Below are 20,770 nucleotides of genomic sequence, written 5' to 3'. Positions count from 1 at the left end.
TAGCCATTGAATCTTGAATAATATAACTTATAAATGCCTCATGACCTTAGATCAACTGTCTAATTCCAAAACCCAATAAATAAGCTTGTTTTGCTCCTTTGTTTGTAAACAATGCAATTGTAAACAAACACTGTATGGCCTTAACACATGGTTAAAACTATATATTTTTTATCTTATGGATTGTCAGTCCTTGCATCATAGCTCTGTCTTTGAATCTGAGAGTGGTTACATTTCTCCAACCCCATCCCTCAGCTGTTTACTGAAACAGTGAACTGCAGATTTAACAGTTTAACTCTCTGCCTCCTCTCCCTCTCTTGGCAGGTGCGTTCATGGTGCTCTATGTCATGCTGTTGGTGGTGGTGGGGGTTCCCCTGTTCTTCATGGAGCTGGCTGCGGGCCAGTGTATCCGTCAGGGCAGCATCGGTGTGTGGAAGCACATCTCCCCCAAGCTGGCCGGTATCGGCTACTCCAGCTGCATGGTGAGTACAGCAGGGGTTGGTCCCAAATGGCACCCTATTTCATACTGTATGTACAGATGCCGTACCTTAATTTGAGCCTGCTTCTCACAGCAGGAAAATAATCCTGCTGCAACAGGAAATGTCAATTATTATGTGGATTTTAATTCATGGACATTTATGTAGGGAAAATCAGGTCTGAAATGTTAAAGTGGAAATTACAAACGTTAGAAGCTTTTCTAAACATTGAATTCACAAAAAGGAGCATTTCCTGCAGTGCAGGAAAATGATCTGCAACAACAGAGGGATTAAATTAAGATAGCAGATCTGTAGTGCACTACTTTTGACCAGAGAGGCAGAGCCCCAATAGGTCCTGGTCAAAAGTAGTGCTGCACTTTATAGGTAAATAGGGTGCCATTTGGGATGCACAGTTTGTCAACTAACTAACAATACACATTCCCACCACACACAGGGACTAGTTTCTCAACTAACTAACAATACACATTCCCACCACACACAGGGACTAGTTTGTCAACTAACTAACAATACACATTCCCACCACACACAGGGACTAGTTTCTCAACTAACTAACAATGCACATTCCCACCACACACAGAGACTTCTTTCATCTGGTTACCATTCGGTTGTTTGGTTGGGACTGCTTTCATCTGGTTACCATTCAGTTGTTTGGTTGGGACTGCTTTCATCTGGTTACCATTCTGGTGTTTGGTTGGGACTGCTTTCATCTGGTTACCATTCTGGTGTTTGGTTGGGACTGCTTTCATCTGGTTACCATTCAGTTGTTTGGTTGGGACTGCTTTCATCTGGTTACCATTCTGGTGTTTGGTTGGGACTGCTTTCATCTGGTTACCATTCTGGTGTTTGGTTGGGACTGCTTTCATCTGGTTACCATTCTGGTGTTTGGTTGGGACTACTTTCATCTGGTTTCCATTCTGGTGTTTGGTTGGGACTGCTTTCATCTGGTTACCATTCTGGTGTTTGGTTGGGACTGCTTTCATCTGGTTACCATTCTGGTGTTTGGTTGGGACTGCTTTCATCTGGTTACCATTCTAGTATTTGGTTGGGACAACTTTCATCTGGTTACCATTCTGGTGTTTGGTTGGGACTGCTTTCATCTGGTTACCATTCTGGTGTTTGGTTGGGACTGCTTTCATCTGGTTACCATTCTGGTGTTTGGTTGGGACTGCTTTCATCTGGTTACCATTCTGGTGTTTGGTTGGGACTGCTTTCATCTGGTTACCATTCTTGTGTTTGGTTGGGACTGCTTTCATCTGGTTACCATTCTTGTGTTTGGTTGGGACTGCTTTCATCTGGTTACCATTCTGGTGTTTGGTTGGGACTGCTTTCATCTGGTTACCATTCTGGTGTTTGGTTGGGACTACTTTCATCTGGTTACCATTCTGGTGTTTGGTTGGGACTACTCTCATCTGGTTACCATTCTGGTGTTTGGTTGCGGTGCAAGAAAATGTTATTTATTTCTTCTGCTTGTCATGAGAAACATTCGGACGATGGCTGAAGGAACATTTTGTCTTCATGTCATTATTCAACATACAAAGAACCTCCTTCCATGCCCCTTGATTTGTCACAATGTTGCTAGACTGTTCCTAGAATGTTTTCAAAAGGAACGTTCTCAGGAATTAGAAACACTGGAACATAGGCTGTTCCCTGGCCTGACAGAAATGTTTTGGGAGCCAAACATTGTCACTAGGGTGACGGTTAAGGCCTAATGTTGAGGCTATAGATCTGTGGTGAAGGGAAAAAAAATAGACCAGGACCCGACATAATAAACCTGTTGACTAGATTTCCAGGTAAGTTAAAAACAGCTCTGTGCATGTAGAATGTATATTTGAATATGCATAAATATGCATAATATCAGTCAACAGTGTGAATATGGCTCCTAGTGTTGTTAACAGGTCCTGCACCAATGACTATGGACGGGTTTGGAACCTGACCTTAAGCCCTGAGGCAAAGAAGAACAGCAGAACAGCTTGCAGAAGTAGACTGGTGTAGTCTAGCAGTCAGAATCAGTCAACTTGGTTTAACCATGCAGGAGGTCATATAAACAGCATAGTTAGAGTGAGAGATCACTCCATTATCAACATTTGTCTGAATTAACTTTTTAGTCACCTCATGTCTGGTAAACAGAGATACAAAACAAACTGACTCGTACACCTGTGTGGCTCGAGAAGGCTAGAGGTTTGTGTGTGTGTGTGTGTGTGTGTGTGTCTGTCTGTGTGTGTGTGTGGTTAGGGGAACGATCTCTTTGTAATGTGTGAGAAGTAGTTGCACACTCCTCTCTCCCCTGTGTTGGTATGACTTATGCACTGACACCCTATTGGTTAATACTGACACCCTAGGGCATCCTGAGTGGCGCAGTGCTCTAAGGCACAGCATCGCAGTGCTAGCTGTGCCACTAGAGATTCTGGGTTCGAGTCCAGGCTCTGTCACAGCCGGCCGCGACCGGGATACCCATTGGGCGGCGCACAATTGGCCCAGCATCACCCTATTGCTTAACACTGACACCCTACTCATACTCATTCTGTCAGTGCTGGTGTCAGGGAGCTGCTATAACAATATTTAAAGGGATAGTGTGATATTTTAGCAATTACTTACCCAGAGTCAGAGAACTTTGTGATTTGATGTCCCTGCATGCAGTTTGAAGGAAGTTTAATTTAGTTTTGCGAGTCATTGTTAACTGCGCTGCTAACTGCTTCTACTTGCAGTTTTATTATATGCATAGTCACTTCACCCCTACCTACATGTACAAATTACCTCAACTAACCTGTACCCCCGCACACTGACTCAGTACCGGTACCCCCTGTATATAGCCTCATTATTGTTATTTTATTGTGTTACTTTTTATTTTAAAAAAAGTTTAGTTTATTTGGTAAATATTTACTTAACTCTTCTTGAACTGGACTGTTGGTTAACTTGTTATGGATAGGGGGCAGTATTTTCACGGCCGGATAAAAAACGTACCCGATTTAATCTGATTATTACTCCTGCCCAGAAACTAGAATATGCATATAATTATTAGCTTTGGATAGAAAACACTCCAAAGTTTCTAAAACTGTTTGAATGGTGTCTGTGAGTATAACAGAACTCATTTGGCAGGCCAAAACCTGAGAAGATTCCAAACAGGAAGCGCCCTCTCTGACTATTTCTTGGCCTTCTTGATCATCTCTATCCAAAACAGGGGATCTCTGCTGTAACGTGACATTTTCTAACGATCCCATAGGCTCTCAGAAGGCGCCAGAACGTTGAATGATGACTTTGCAGGCCATGGCTGAAAAACAGTAGCGCATTTGGTAAGTGGTCGATCTGAGAACAATGAGACTGGCGCGCGCGTGCACGGGACGACTCCATGTTTGAACGAAAACAGGGTTTCCCGGTCGGAATTTTATCGCTTTTTTTACGAGAAAAATCGCATAAAAATTGATTTTAAACAGCGTTTGACATGCTTCGAAGTACGGTAATGGAATATTTTGCAACGAAACGCGCCGGGCGCGTCACCCTTCTTTACCCTTCGGATAGTGTCTTGAACGCACAACAAAACGCCGCTATTTGGATATAACTATGGATTATTTGGAACCAAACCAACATTTGTTATTGAAGTAGAAGTCCTGGGAGTGCATTCTGACGAAGAACAGCAAAGGTAATCCAATTTTTCTTATAGTAAATTTGAGTTTGGTGATTACCAAACTTGGTGGGTGTCAAAATAGCTAGCCGTGATGGCCGGGCTATCTACTCCGAATATTTCAAAATGTGCTTTCGCCGAAAAGCTATTTTAAAATCGGACACCGCGATTGCATAAAGGAGTTCTGTATCTATAATTCTTAAAATAATTGTTATGTTTTTTTGTGAACGTTTATCGTGAGTAATTTAGTAAATTCACCGGAAGTGTTCGGTGGGAATGCTAGTTCTGAACGTCACATGCTAATGTAAAAAGCTGGTTTTTGATATAAATATGAACTTGATTGAACAAAACATGCATGTATTGTATAACATAATGTCCTAGGAGTGTCATCTGATGAAGATCATCAAAGGTTAGTGCTGCATTTAGCTGTGGTTTTGTTTTTTGTGACATTATATGCTAGCTTGAAAAATGGGTGTCTGATTATTTCTGGCTGGGTACTCTGCTGACATAATCTAATGTTTTGCTTTCGCTGTAAAGCCTTTTTGAAGTCGGACAGTGTGGTTAGATAAAGGAGAGTCTTGTCTTTAAAATGGTGTAAAATAGTCATATGTTTGAAAAATTGAAGTTTTCGGATTTTCGAGGAGTTTGTATTTCGCGCCACGCCTATCATTGGATATTGGAGCAGGTGTTCCGCTAGCGGAACGTCTAGATGTAAGAGGTTTAAGGGCTTGTAAGTAAGCATTTCACGGTACTTGTTGTATTTTGCGCATGTGACAAATAAAGTTTGATTTGATTTGCAATGACTGGAAGTCTACAGGTGCAGCTAGCATGTTAAATACTGCATTAACCCTTGTCTTCCTTCCTCAGGTGTGCTTCTTTGTGGCTCTCTACTATAATGTCATCATCGCATGGAGTCTCTTCTACATGGGCAACTCCTTCCAGTATCCTCTACCCTGGGAGCAGTGTCCCATCAACATGACCACCAATAACACTGGTATTCACTAGCTGTGTGTGTGTGTGTAGTATAGTATTTTGTCCCCACAAAGTTAGTTGTACAAGACTGTGTGTGTGTGTGTGTGTGTGTGTGTGTGTGTGTGTGTGTGTGTGTGTGTGTGTGTGGTGTGTGTGCGGTTCATATCATGCTTCTCCTAATTTGTGTTTAGATGTGTAATGGACACATTGTATTCTACAAGGGCAGGGTTTGTGTATGTAAACTATAAATCTCTCTCCCTCTCACTCACTCTCTCTCACTCCCCCTCTCCCTCTCTCTCCCTCCTTCTCTCTCTCTCTCTCTCTGTCTCTCTCTGTCTCTCTCTGTCTCTCTCTGTCTCTCTGTCTCTGTCTCTCTGTCTCTGTCTCTCTCTGTCTCTCTGTCTCTGTCTCTCTGTCTCTCTGTCTCTCTGTGTCTGTCTGTCTGTCTGTCTGTCTGTCTGTCTGTCTGTCAGTAAAGGAATGCTCAGGTAGCTCCCCAACCTCATACTTCTGGTTCCGGAAGGCTCTAGACATCACAGACTCCATCGATGAGTCTGGTGAGTTTAACCCCATCATGACGGGCTGTCTGCTGGCTGCCTGGGCCACCGTCTGTCTAGCCATGATCAAAGGCATCAAGTCCTCTGCCAAGGTAAGGACCCTCTCAGTTCATATTTTTTACAACATATAGCATGTTACAAACAGTATAACGGGTCACCACCTGCCTTGACCCTCAGTAGTGTCGCCCCCGGCAACCACTAACCATGATTATGGTAGGCTAGTAGTTAACACGCTAGCTGTGAAAGAAAGCGGCTGAATTCTGTTTTTGGCAAATGTTACTTTTAAATTGTTTAATGTTAATGTCCTCCTTCATTGACCTTGTCTTGTTAAATGTTTTTTTTTTTATGTATAGTTTTTAAAAGAGAATGTAGAATGTCTTTTGATAAATATTGATTTAATCCAATATATTATGGTACTTAGTCTGTGTCCATGAACCCAGCCCTATATCTACCTATAGGTAAAGTTAAAGATACATTCTGGAATTGGAAAAACAACAAAACGGCAACCCCACCACCTGTCCTGGTATACAGCTGAGGAATGGTGCTGGAGAAATACAACCTCTCCCAAATCCATAGACATGTTTTACAATCTACATTAAAAGGACTGATGATTCCTAATTCGAATTGTAATTTTCTTCTCCATAGGTGATGTATTTCTCCTCAGTCTTCCCCTATGCTGTGCTGTTCATTTTCCTCGTCAGAGGCTTGATGCTGGATGGAGCCATGGAGGGGATCGCCTACATGTTCTACCCTAAAGTAAGTACAATAAGAACAATAATAATAATATATTTAATTGATTTTGCGCTTTTAATTACAAGTAGAATCTCAAAGATGTACAAAGATGCTTAAAAACAAGAATTAAGCACTCTGGAGAAGTGGACCAGAGAGGCCTGGAATTTCTATTCACTTCCTGAATTGACAGAATATAAATAGAATAGAATTTAGTCTTATGCTCTCTCTCTCTCTCTCTCTCTCTCTCTCTCTCTCTCTCTCTCTCTCTCTCTCTCTCTCACGCTCTCTCTCTCTCTCTCGCCTCTCTCCTCTCTCTCTCTCTCTCTCACGCTCTCTCGCTCTCTCTCACGCTCTCTCTCTCTCTCTCTCTCTCTCTCTCTCTCTCTCTCTCTCTCTCTCTCTCTCACGCTCTCTCTCTCTCTCTCTCTCTCTCTCTCTCTCACGCTCTCTCTCTCTCTCTCTCTCTCTCTCTCTCTCTCTCACGCTCTCTCTCTCTCTCTCTCTCTCACGCTCTCTCTCTCTCTCTCTCTCTCTCTCTCCTCTCTCTCTCACGCTCTCTCTCTCTCTCTCTCACGCTCTCTCTCTCTCTCTCTCTCTCTCTCTCTCTCGCGCTCTCTCTCTCTCTCTCTTTCTTTCTGTCTCAGATAGAAATTTGGGCTGAGGTGCAGGTGTGGCGGCAGGCAGCCACACAGGTGTTCTTTGCTCTGGGCCTGGGCTACGGCTCTGTGATTGCCTACTCTTCCTACAACCCCATCCACAACAACTGTCACCGTGACGCGCTCATGGTCTCCTGCATCAACTTCATGACCTCAGTGCTCGCATCACTGGTGGTGTTCGTAGTGCTGGGCTTCAGGGCCAAGAACATTGTCCTGAACTGCATCACCCAGTAAGTATGGAGTCAAGGGGGGATTGTGGGTGTGTGTTTGTGAGTGTGAGAGAGAGAGATAGAGAGAGAGAGAGACAGTGAAAGAGAAGAGAGAGAGAGAGCGTTAGAGAGAGAGATTGTTGTCCGTTGACAATTTTGATTCTCATTTTTATTTTTTATATTGTAAATATCCAAAATAAGCTTTGGCAATATGTGCATTGTTACGTCATGCCAATGAAGCGAATTGAATTGAATTGAGAGATAGAGACAGTGAAAGAGAGAGAGAGAGAGAGAGAGAGAGACTGTTTGTAGACCATGGAACTGAGAAGGTATGTGTAATGTCTGCTGCACATCTCATGGTTCTGTTGATGTTACACTCCTTGACTCATGCTGGGGAAGGTGTCAGCCCAGTTTAAAGGGATAACTCCCTTCAATGCGGTAAGGCCCTGTCGTGACGTTGTATTAGTTAATGTGACGACTGTTGCTCATCGAATGATTAACGGTTTATAATTGCGTGATTAAATGAATTAAGCAATGAATCAAGCAATTATTAACTCATTAACCTGGGGCACCATGGGAACATTGTTTTGATTGAGTTTCTATTTCCCAAATTAACTCAAAGGATATCAGAATATCGATTTTACAACAGTCGCTAAATTAATCAATTTCCTCTACAGTCTCATTCTGAACGTCGCATAATCCGGGAATCTGCACGGACCCGGGCCTCACCAATGAATTTACCACACCAATCTTAGTTGATTATTTATTTACTAGCAAGCTAAAATGATGATAAAAATACACATACACAAAACACAGTCTAGCTATTGATTAGGACTTAGTATAACGGGCCAACACACTATGGCGCGTGTTACCCAAAATGGGGATTTAAAAGAGAGAGAAACAAAGGAAGTACACGAGAGAAATATACATTTGGGTTCATTTGTCAGCTATGCTTATTTAAAACCTAGCCTTGCCCCGAACTGCCGCTCTTATGGGTCAGAATATAATGATGTAATTACGTGTTGGAGGTCTCAGGTGGGAAGCTCCGCGTGGGTCGTTTAGGCTTCTAAATGACGCACTTCTCCGGCAACTCTCTGGTTGTCCTCACGATGTCAGTGTCCTTCTTGGCTTAGTGGTCTGATCCCTCGCGGTCTTCTGAGGACAGACAGCTCTGTAGCTCAGAGCTCACAGCGTCGGACTCGAACGGTGAAGATACCACGATTTGATGGAGAGTGGAGACTGGGTGGTTCGGCTTGAATTCACCCGCTTAGACACAGCTACTCGTCCGTAGCTCGTGTAGAAAAAGATTTATTTGTCTTCAACCTTGTGTTTCGTTTTGGGGTTCGTCGACTTTGTTAGACCTTCGCTGCAGCTTGGGGTCAATTAGTCTCCTCTCTTAATTCTTCACTCTCCTGTCTTATACCCTCGGGTCAGAAGTGGGTGTAACCGCCTTTAGGGCAATTCTCTGGGCGGACCAAGTAAAGGGGCAAGGCCTAGATTTGACTAAAATATCCAATTTTAGACACTAACTTCACATTTCATCTTTACCAAAACATTCTGTTTGATTTGGATATTTTCCACACAACGTACAATGTATAAACATCAGGCATATACTGGGAAAACTCTTAAAGGTACAATGTTTTCATAATAACGTCATCTCCTTTAAAAACAATACAAAAGTTACATACATTTTAATATTCCACCTCTCGTCATGACCACCATTGTGGCTGACGGAAACCATTGTTCCAAAGTCCCTTTATTGCATGTTTAATGTTCTGAGGCCAGTTCTCCATTGTGAGGACAAAGGAATTTCTCTGTGGCCTAAGGTTTATTATGGGCATGAGGTGTCATAAAACCCCCACATCTTCAGACCCCTAGATCTCTCCTCCTCTGTTGGGGGTTTGGGAGATAATCTGTAGGGTGGTGGTCTCCTGTACCCTGACCTGATCAGGACAGTCATGACAGCCCTCTTATTTAAAATGTGTTTGCGTGTGTGTCCCAATAGTGTTGAATCTCCTTTCCTTTAAAGGGATAGTTCACCCAATTTACAAAATCACATCGCTTTCCATAGACTTTCCTGCAGTCAAATGACCAAGTGGTCTCATGGGTGGAATGCTATTTATATTTTTCATAATTTCATAATTTATAAACATGTTTTTTTTTAAACCTGCAGAGAATCTGGTGTTTCTATGTCAACGGTTTTGTTATATTTCTGTCTTCTGTGATATATATAAAGTGTAATATTGGGATACAAACTCAAAACTGAATACATTTCAACTCTATATGTGACATGGTACAGGTGTCTTCTTGTTAAAGCCCATAACCCTGTGTGTGAGGTGTATACTTTTGTTTCAAAGTAAATTTGTTTAAGACTACCAAGAAACATTTTGTATGACCCTGATTTAGCCCACTGCAGTAGAAGGTTCATCTGTAAGCAGGCTATGGATGGGGTAAGACAGCTATTCATGCTTTGGTTTTGTTTGCCTGGTCACTGTCTCCAAATGCTAACTTTTTAGCATTTGTGCCACAAAACCAATGCAAGTCTATATCTCCTGTATTAACATTTTTCACGCTTCGTGTCCAGATCATCTAAACTGTCGACAATTGATTGTGTAGCTCAGTGTTTCCCAACTCCAGTCCTCCAGTACCCCAAACAACACACATTTTTGTTTTAGCCCCGGACAAAAAAAACAAATTCAACTTCTTGTTGAAGTAGAATCAGGTGTATATGTCCGGGGCCACAACAAAAATGTGTACTGTTGGAGGAACGGTGTTGGGAAACGCTGGTGTAGCTCAATGAAGTTACTTTAACAGGATTTGAATATAAAGTGTGAAAAATGCTAATACAAATGCCATTTGGAGACCATTGGCCAGTTAAACTAAACCAAAGCATGGATTGCTGTCTTGCGTTGTCCATAGACTGCTTACAGGTTAATGAAAGCAAAATGTCATTTTGTTATTTCGGATGAACTATCCCTTTATAAAGCATGTCAATATTATGGAAACACATCCAAGACATGTCTATATGTACACTCTTAGAAAGAAAGGTGCTATTTAGAACCTTAAAGGGTTCTTCAACTGTCCACATAGGAGAACCCTTTGAAGAACTATTTTTGGTTGCAGGTAGAACCCTTTTGGTTCCAGTTTCTACAGAAGGTTCTACATGGAACCAAAAAGGGTTCTACCTGGAACCAAAAAAGGGGTTCTACCTGGAACCAAAAAGGTTCTCCTATGGGTCCATCTGAATACCCTTTTTGGAACCTTTTTTTCAGAGTGTAAGCATACCTTCAAATAAAGTATTAGCGGTGTACCTGAAGGGAATTGCGATATTAAGAGCTTGGAATTATCATGTTCTATCTGCAATTTTGCCCAAATTGAGTTCTGGACATTTTCTTGTTCTGTTCAATGTTCTCTACCTATATAGTACTCTAAATACCCCAATTCATGTTGTTAAGTGAATAAGGATATGAGATAGAAATTGCTCACACCATTCAAAACAATAAGGGTTGGTAACTTTAAAGCCAATTATCTCAGAATCAACTTTTTACAGAAGGAACCTTATAATTCTAAGCTCAGGCTACGTCATCTCCCACCCTTCAGAAATGTGGGCCTGTTAAACGACATGGCCACACATGGAAGCAACCATCACTGGTGGCCGTGGTTCAACATGTCTGATCCTGCCTCCGTCACCATACCTGACTACAGAGAGTGGTACCATCACTACGGCTCCCAGGTGGGAACAAACATCACCGACTGTGACCTGGATGAGGAGATGAGCAAGGTGAGGGTTAGATTAGGTTTTAGGGGGGTTGTCGTTCAAATCCTATTTTCAGAAATAATGAATGTAGTGTAGTGTAATGTAGTGTAATGTAGGCACAAAGTTATTTATAAGGAGCTGTCTTTACCTCCCTCTAACTGTTCCCCCTACCTTGTATTCCCTCTCTTTCTTTACCCCTTACAACCTCCTGTTAACACCTTGCCCCCCTCCCTCATTCTCTCCCTCCCTCCCTCCCTCATTCTCTCCCTCATTCCCTCCCCCCTCCCACCCTCCCTTGTTCTCTCCCTCCCTCGTTCTCTCCCTCCCTCATTCTCTCCCTCCCTCCCTCCCTCATTCTCTCCCTCATTCCCTCCCCCCTCCCTCCATCCCTCCCACCCTCCCTTGTTCTCTCCCTCGTTCTCTCGCTCCCTTGTTCGCTATCCCTCCCTCCCGCGTACCCTCCCTCCCACGTTCTCTCCCTCCCACGTTCTCTCTCTCCCTCGTTCTCTCCTTCGTTCGTTCCCTCGTTCACCCCGTTCTCTCCCTCCCTCCCTCCCTCCCTCCCATGTTCTCTCCCCCCTCCCTTCCCCCCTCCCTCATTCTCTCCCTTTCTCTATTCCATTTTTAACCCCCCCCCTCTAACCCATATCTAACCCCTCTCTAACCCATATCTAACCCCTCTCTAACCCATATCTAACCCCTCTCTAACCCATATCTAACCCCTCTCTAACCCATATCTAACCCCTCTCTAACCCATATCTCGCTCAAACCCTCCTTAATTTCAATACTTTATTGAGAAAGGCAGGTTGCAAATATCAACATGCTCCACATAGAATACAGGTTACAAATATCAACATGCTCCACATAGAATACAGGTTACAAATATCAACATGCTCCACATAGAATACAGGTTACAAATATCAACATGCTCCACATAGAATACAGGTTACAAATATCAACATGCTCCACATAGAATACAGGTTACAAATATCAACATGCTCCACATAGAATACAGGTTACAAATATCAACATGCTCCACATAGAATACAGGTTACAAATATCAACATGCTCCACATAGAATACAGGTTACAAATATCAACATGCTCCACATAGAATACAGGTTACAAATATCAACATAGAATACAGGTTACAAATATCAACATGCTCCACATAGAATACAGGTTACAAATATCAACATGCTCCACATAGAATTGTCACAGTTGTCTTCAGTGAAATAGGACCAAGGCGCAGCGGAAGTGTGGATACTCATATTTTTTTAATGTTCAAAAAAAGGAGTAGAGCATCCACTTGAAACAAACAAAACAACAAACAATACTCACAACAGCAACAGCGTGGCAGGCTCAAACAAAACGCAGCAGTGCACACAACAATTCCCCACAACCCCAAAAGGCAAAGTAGGCCACTTATGTGTGACTCCCAATCAGCCACAACCCTCTACAGCTGTGCCTGATTGGAAGTCACACGGCCAAAATAAATGAAACAACCAAAACACACAGACTATTCTGCCACGTCCTGACCCAACTACACCCTCTACTGGTCAGGACGTGACAAGAATACAGGTTACAAATATCAACATATTCCACGTAGAATACAGGTTACAAATATCAACATGCTCCACGTAGAATACAGGTTACAAATATCAACATATTCCACATAGAATACAGGTTACAAATATCAACATATTCCACATAGAATACAGGTTACAAATATCAACATATTCCACATAGAATACAGGTTACAAATATCAACATATTCCACGTAGAATACAGGTTACAAATATCAACATGCTCCACGTAGAATACAGGTTACAAATATCAACATATTCCACATAGAATACAGGTTACAAATATCAACATACTCCACATAAAATAAAGTGTTTGTCCCTCTCTCTCTAACCCCCAGGGTGTGGAAGGGACGGGCCTGGCGTTCATTGCCTTCACAGAGGCCATGGCCCAGTTCCCTGCCAGCCCCTTCTGGTCCACGCTCTTCTTCCTCATGCTGCTCAACCTGGGCATGAGCACCATGTTCGGCACTATGCAGGGGATCCTCACCCCCCTCATGGACAACTTCAGCCTGCTGGGACGCCACCGGACCATGCTCACTGGTAATACACACATATTCACACACACCAATGCACCAATACACAAATGCACCCACGTGCACACACACACTCAATGTACTTGTTATATTTTTTGGTGTTTTAGTTTGTAGTTGTGCTCTTTGTTTGTCTTTGAAACATTTAGTCCGTGCGTCACTAAATAGCTGTGTTTTTTGTCATTATGGTTCAGTGAGTCACTAAATAGCTGTTTTCTTTGTCATTATGGTTCAGTGAGTCACTAAATAGCTTTGTTCTTTGTCATTATGGTTCAGTGAGTCACTAAATAGCTGTGTTCTTTGTCATTATGGTTCAGTGAGTCACTAAATAGCTTTGTTCCATGTCATTATGGTTCAGTGAGTCACTAAATAGCTGTGTTCTTTGTCATTATGGTTCAGTGAGTCACTAAACAGCTGTGTTCTTTGTCATTATGATTCAGTGAGTCACTAAACAGCTGTGTTCTTTGTCATTATGGTTCAGTGAGTCACTAAATAGCTTTGTTCTTTGTCATTATGGTTCAGTGAGTCACTAAATAGCTGTGTTCTTTGTCATTATGGTTCAGTGAGTCACTAAATAGCTGTGTTTTTTGTCATTATGGTTCAGTGAGTCACTAAATAGCTGTGTTCTTTGTCATTATGGTTCAGTGAGTCACTAAATAGCTGTGTTCTTTGTCATTATGGTTCAGTGTGTCACTAAATAGCTGTGTTCTTTGTCATTATGGTTCAGTGTGTCACTAAATAGCTGTGTTCTTTGTCATTATGGTTCAGTGTGCAGCTGTGCTCTGGGCTTTGTGATCGGACTTTTGTTTACCCAGCGCTCGGGAACTACTTTGTGTCGATGTTCGATGACTACTCTGCCACCCTGCCCCTGATCATCGTGGTGGTCTTTGAGACATTCGCTGTGGCCTGGGTGTACGGAGCTGACCGGTAAGACCTCCAAATGGGTTTACCAATACCAATGTATTAGTACAATATCAATGTATTAGTATAATACCAATGTATTAGTATAATACCAGTGTATTAGTATAATACCAGTGTATTCGTATAATACCAGTGTATTCGTATAATACCAGTGTATTAGTATAATACCAGTGTATTAGTATAATACCAGTGTATTCGGATAATACCAGTGTATTCGTATAATACCAGTGTATTCGTATAATACCAGTGTATTAGTATAATACCAGTGTATTCGTATAATACCAGTGTATTCGTATAATACCAGTGTATTCGTATAATACCAGTGTATTCGTATAATACCAGTGTATTAGTATAATACCAATGTATTCGTATAATACCAATGTATTCGTATAATACCAATGTATTCGTATAATACAAGTGATGTACAGTACTCCTTTCTTTGGATAATTTCTTAATGTTTTCTTTTCTATGTCACATTGAATTAATTACAACAAATATTTGTGATGTCCCTCTGTAATACGGTATGATCCTGCTTACTTCCTGGATCATGTCCCACGCTGTTTTTGAATTGGGCTTCAAGATTATAAAATCAAATTCATCAAAACGCAGCCATTTAAGATATACACTGAGTGTGCAAAACAACAATACCTGCTCTTTACATGACAGACTGACCAGGTGAATCCAGGTGAATCCAGGTGAAAGCTATAATCCCTTATTGATGTCACTTGTTAAATCCACTTCAATCAGTGTAGAATAAGAGGAGGAGACAGGTTAAAGTAGGATGTTTAAGCCTTGAGACAATTGAGACTTGAATTGTGTATGTGTTCCATTCAGAGGGTAACTGGGCAAGACAAATATTTACTGTAAGTGCCTTTGAACGGGGTATGGTAATAGATGTAATAGACACCAGTTTGAGTGTGTCAAGAACTGAAACGCTGCTGGGTTTTTCACGCTCAACAGTTTCCCAGATGTATAAAGAATGGTCTACCACCCAAAGGACATCCAGCCAACTTGACACAACTGTAGGAAGCATTGGAGTCAACATTGGCCAGCATTCCTGTGGAACGCTTTTGACACCTTGTAGACTCCATGCCCCAATGAAATGAGGCTATTCTGAGGGCAAAAGGGGGTGTAACTCAATAGGAAAGTGTTCCTAATGTTTTGTATACTTAGTGTATGTAAAATGATATTTCTATTCATGGTTTAATTTACTTCTAACTGTTGCCTTTCATGAAGGTTTTTGATTGTGTTTTCTTTTTGTAATTGAAAACCTTCATGGATGGCACTGGGTGGAAGTAAATTAACCCATCATACAAATATTAGATTACATACATTTTAAATGACTGCGTTTTGATGAATTTGATAATATAATCTTGAAGGCCATTCAAAAACAGAGTGGGAAATGATCCAGAAAGTAGGCGGGACTTTCATACCATATGATGGAAATGATTTCTGTGTATGTATGGCGTTGTACAGTGTAGGAACAGATTGTTACATAGTACTTACAACTCTGACACCTAGTGGTAGTTTGTGCAATTACACATTGAATTGTCATGTTTTCCAATGCGATTATGGTATAAAGTTTAACACACTATGGTATAACAACTTTGTTGTCGAAAGGGGGACTGTCTTAACTTTACTTCCAGTCTACCTTTCCAATTCCATATCAACCCCATAGCCCTGGGCCCTAGGCACTTGTGTAGATCTGAGAGGATTGGATAGGTGGTAGTTTAGCCTGACCTCTGATCTAGGTCAAAAATACACAGGTTAGGACAATGTAATAATTCCATGCGAAGCGTTCTAAAATAAACAAATTCATTGGTCCAGCACAGGTTGCTGATTCTACAGGATTAGTATTGTAAATGTGACCAGCGGTCAAGACATTAAGTAATAAAGTGGCTGTAGTGGCTGTCATTTTAAACACATTTAAATGAATAGAATGAGAGAAAAACAGTTATGTACTTGCTGAGTAGTTAGCTGAAACTTTCTGCAATGCTAACATCCACTTCCAGTCATTTTCTCTCACATTGCTAGTCCCATTGTTTAGATTTTTTCTGCATTTATGCAACGACTTATGGGATATTAGAATCCTCTTGTCCTAACCTGTAGATTTTCAACCATTTGTATTTATTTTTCTATTGAAACTTTGTTTTAATAGGGAAGACATATTGAGACCTATGTCTCTTTTCCAAATGTGCACAACATCATACAACATTGTAATATATATATATATATATATATACACACACACACACACACACACACACACACAGAGTACCAGTCAAAGTTTGGACATACCTACTCATTCAAGGGTTTTTCTTTATTTTACTATTTTCTACATTGTAGAATAATAGTGAAGTCATCAAAACTATGAAATAACACATATGGAATCATGTAGTAACCAAAAAAGAGTTAAACAAATCAAAATTTATTTTAGATTTTAGTTTCTTCAAAGTAGCCATCCTTTGCCTTGATGACAGCTTTGCACACTCTTGGCATTCTCTCAACCAGCTTCATGAGGAATGCTTTTCCAACAGTCTTAAAGGAGTTCCCACATATGCTGAGCACTTGTTGGCTGCTTTTCCTTCATATGGGGGAGCACGTTCGATCTAATGAGTGAACATGTAGTTCATCTGAAACATTCTTACGAGAGTTTGGAAACAACATGTATTTCGTTTTTCCCATATTAAGCACAAGTTTTAAATTAGCAAGGTATTCCTGCATAGCTATAAAATCTGACTGTAGTTTTAACACAGCCAGATTAACAGTTGGGGCATTAGCATGCATAATTAAAAAGAATAAAACATTTTTTTTTTACCTTTATTTAACTAGGCAAGTCAGTTACGAACAAATTCTTCTCATCCGCATATAGATGAAGTTTACATTTTTTTTACCGATTGACCAATGGTGTTTATATAAGTAGTGAAGAGAACATGTCCCAAAATCAACCCCTGTGGTACACCTTTATGTACTTCAAGACATTCAGACTTAACCCCAGCAATTATGATGGCCTGAGTTCTGTCACTAAGATAATCATGAAACCATGAACAGGCATCAGAGCTCAGCCCTATCAAGGACAACTTACATAATGATCAGATTTAGCCTTTTTGATTTGTCTTAGACAATGATTCCTCAGTTGCTTAAAAACTTCCCAGTCCAGGCCTAATCATGTGTTCCTGGCCTTGACCCAAGCATCAACTGTTTTATGAATGACTTCTGCAACTTCCGGAGTGTACCAGGCATTTGATTTACCTTTAACCCTTCATTTTCTGAAGGGGACATGATTATCCACAATAGTATTGAAGACATCTGCAAAATGTCTCAAAGCTAAATCAGGTTCAGAGATATCTGAAATACAATCAAGCCTCTGATAGGCTGGGTGGAATTGTTGCCATATTGTGGACAGCTATCTAATCCTCTAACATCTCCACAAGAGTCTAGCGGGCTAGAGGCTATAGGGGTTGGTTTGAGATTCAGCATCTGTGATGAGGACACATCTAGCATCTCCTCTCCTCCCTAGCTTCTTGGATGACATTGAGATCATGCTGAAATGGCGCCCCCCGGTGCTGTATAAGTACCTGTGGAAGTACGTGTGTCTGTTTGCTATGGTGGGCCTGCTGGCGGCAAGTCTACTGCGAATGGTCTTCAAACGACCGACCTACACAGCCTGGAACCACACCACGGTGAGATACCCCATACAATGGCCCTGGTCCCTGTTCCTGGCTGGCTAGATTGGGTGCTTCCTTTCCTTCCTTCCTTTTGACCTTCCTAACTTCCTTGAAGTACATTACTCTCACAATTGCTTGATTACACTCACCTTCTTTTTTCACTCTCTTCTTATACCTCCCTCTCCCTCCCTCCCTCCCTCCCTCCCTCCCTCTTTCTTTCTATTCTCTCTTTCTTTTCTCTCTCTTTCGCTCTCATCAACCTATACAAGGTGCTGTCTAGAACCTAAAAGGGTTATTTGACTGTCCCATTGGAGAACCCTTTTTGGTTCCAGGTAGAACCCTTTTGGTTCCAGGTAGAACCCTTTTGAGTGCTGCACACTGTAGGAGCTCAGATGCAATAATGTAATAACCTAATAACCAACGTTTCGACAGACAAGCTATCTTCATCAGGGTATAATGACAAGCACTGCAGGGTGACTAGTTTATATAGTGTTAAAGGACAAACACAGGTGTTTGTAATCATAGCCGGGTGTGGCCTGATATCATTGGTTAATTCTCAGATATAAAAATAACATACCAAAAACATGAATGGATAGCATACGATCATAGATGCAATCTGGCTACATAAGCCTACAAACATTTCCACAGCAAAATCACAATAATCACAAGAATGGCTTCAGATCAAAGTCTACATTGGGACCGAAGGGAATTAAAGCCTTTCGTTTTAACAATAGATTGTCGAGGTCACCCCCTCTCCTAGGGAGGGTGACATGTTCGATGCCAATATAACGTAGAGACGAAATCAAGTGGTTTGCTTCCAAAAGTGGGCTGTAACTGGGTAAGTCAAGTTTTTGCACCTAATGGTGTTACGATGCTCTCACGTCCTGACCATAGTAAGATGTTATTTTCTATGGTAGAGTAGGTCAGGGCGTGACAGGGGGTGTTATGTGTTTTTCTATGTTTTGTATATCTATGTTTAGGTTCTAGTTTTTCTATTTCTATGTTGGTTTTTTGGGGGATGATCTCCAATTAGAGGCAGCTGGTCCTCGTTGTCTCTAATTGGAGATCATACTTAAGTAGGGTTTTTTCCCACCTGTGTTTGTGGGTAGTTGTCTTCTGTGTAGTTTATGTACCTGACAGAACTGTGCGCTTTCGTTTTCCCTCTTTGTTATTTTTCCTGTAGTGTTTTGAGTTATAATAAATATTCATCATGAGCAATCAACACGCTGTGCTTTGGTCCCCTCTCTACGACAGCCGTTACAGATGCTCCGAGATTCATGCTTTTAATTCACGCTTTGTTTGACCCACAGAATTTTTACCACCAGGACAAGTTATAAGATAAATAACTGCCTTAGTGGAGCACGTGATAACACCTTTGATTGGGATCTGTGTCCCTCTTTGGGGGTGTTTGAAGGATCTACATTTATAAGTGCCATTACATTGAGCACAGCCATTACACTTGTAGTTTCCATCCAGTAGGGGCGCAAATACACGTTGTGCAGGGATATCTTAGGGTGGTAAATCAGAGTTTACCAATTGATCTCTGAGGTTTCTGCCCCGCGAGAATACGACCAAGGGAAGGTCCGAAAACACATTACCGATACTGTCATCGGATCTTAGAATGTGCCAATGTTTGTGAACGATTCCCTTAATTTGTTCAGAGCACTTTGAATAGCGGGTAGTTATTTTTGCGAGACTGTCCTTGAAAAAGATCATGTCACCCTACAGTATTTGTCATTATACCCTGATGAAGACAGCTTGTCTGTCCAAACCTTGGTTATTAGGTTATTAATTATTATACATTGTTCAAGTGTTCTACTCCGCTGGCCAGCACCTCGCCAAAATAGGTGTGCGTTTCTTTTGCCTCTAGAAGAACCCTTTTGAGTTCCATGCAGAACACTGGAAACAAAAAGGGTTCTACCTGGAACCAGAAAGGGTTCTCCTATGGGGAAAGCCGAAGAACCCTTTTGGAACCCTTAGAATGTATGTCTTCCTCTCCAGGCATCGGAGACAACTCTGGAGTACCCAGGCTGGGCCCTGGCCATGTTGGCCATGCTGATCCTGGCTGCCACCCTGCCTGTCCCTGTTGGCTACTTCCACTCCTGGCTGAAGAACCGTGGCATGGGCCCCGAGGGGGAGCTCGCGGGCCAGGAGATAGACCGAGAGAGGTACACCAAGTGCAACTCCAGCGATGCCCTGGACTCCAACTCCCAGCATACCCCTTCGGTGGAGGATGATGGCCGACCCAGGGCTAGCTTCCTACCACTGGGCCTCGACCACTACAGACTCCTCCCACAACAGGAAGACGTGGAGGAGGAGGAAGAGGATACGATGTGAGAGAGGGGTTTCAGAATCGAGGGACGAAAAGAGGAGAGTGGCAGTGGGAAAGAGAGGCTCACTTTAGAGAGAGAGAGAGAGAGTGTCTCTTGACTGAAATAGTGGAAAGGACTCCACTTATATCCCCAGACTTTTAATTGATAATGAATCTTAATAAGGTATTACTATGTTTATGACCATTCATCCATATTACCAAAGAAACCTAACATTAGCACAATGGAATAACCTGTATCCTTAGTGCCAACGCACACCTATCAGTGACCTATCATAAGTCACCTATCATAATTGACCTATCATAAGTGAGCTATCATAAGTGAGCTATCATAAGTGAGCTATCATAAGTGACTTATCATAATTGACCTATCATAAGTGACCTATCATAAGTGACCTATCATAAGGGACCTATCATAAGTCACTTATCATAAGTCACCTATCATAAGTCACCTATCATAAGTGACATCATAATTGACCTATTATAAGTGACCTAGTGGTTAGAGTGTTGGGCCAGTAACTGAAAGGTTGCTGGATCAAATCCCCGAGCTGACAAGGTAAAAAACTGTCGTTCTGCCCCTGAACAAGGCAGTTAACCCACCTTTCCCTGGTAGGCTGTCATTGTAAATAAGAATGTGTTCTTAACTGACTTGCCAAGTTAAATGTACTATTTAAAAACCTATCATAAGTGACCTATCATTGTACTGCTAAGTACTGTAAGAAGTGCCTTATGGTTCAAGTG

At 41.7% G+C, this 20,770-nt stretch overlaps 1 pseudogene; it reads left to right on the top strand.

Annotated features, from left to right (window-relative positions):
- Positions 1-327: 327 nt before the first annotated feature.
- LOC115171853 (sodium-dependent neutral amino acid transporter B(0)AT2-like) lies at positions 328-20,088 on the top strand (annotated as a pseudogene).
- Positions 20,089-20,770: the final 682 nt, after the last annotated feature.

This window comes from Salmo trutta, chromosome 32 (genome assembly GCF_901001165.1).
Source record: "Salmo trutta chromosome 32, fSalTru1.1, whole genome shotgun sequence".
Classification (NCBI taxonomy): domain Eukaryota; kingdom Metazoa; phylum Chordata; class Actinopteri; order Salmoniformes; family Salmonidae; genus Salmo; species Salmo trutta.
This window is presented reverse-complemented; position numbering and strand designations above follow the sequence as displayed.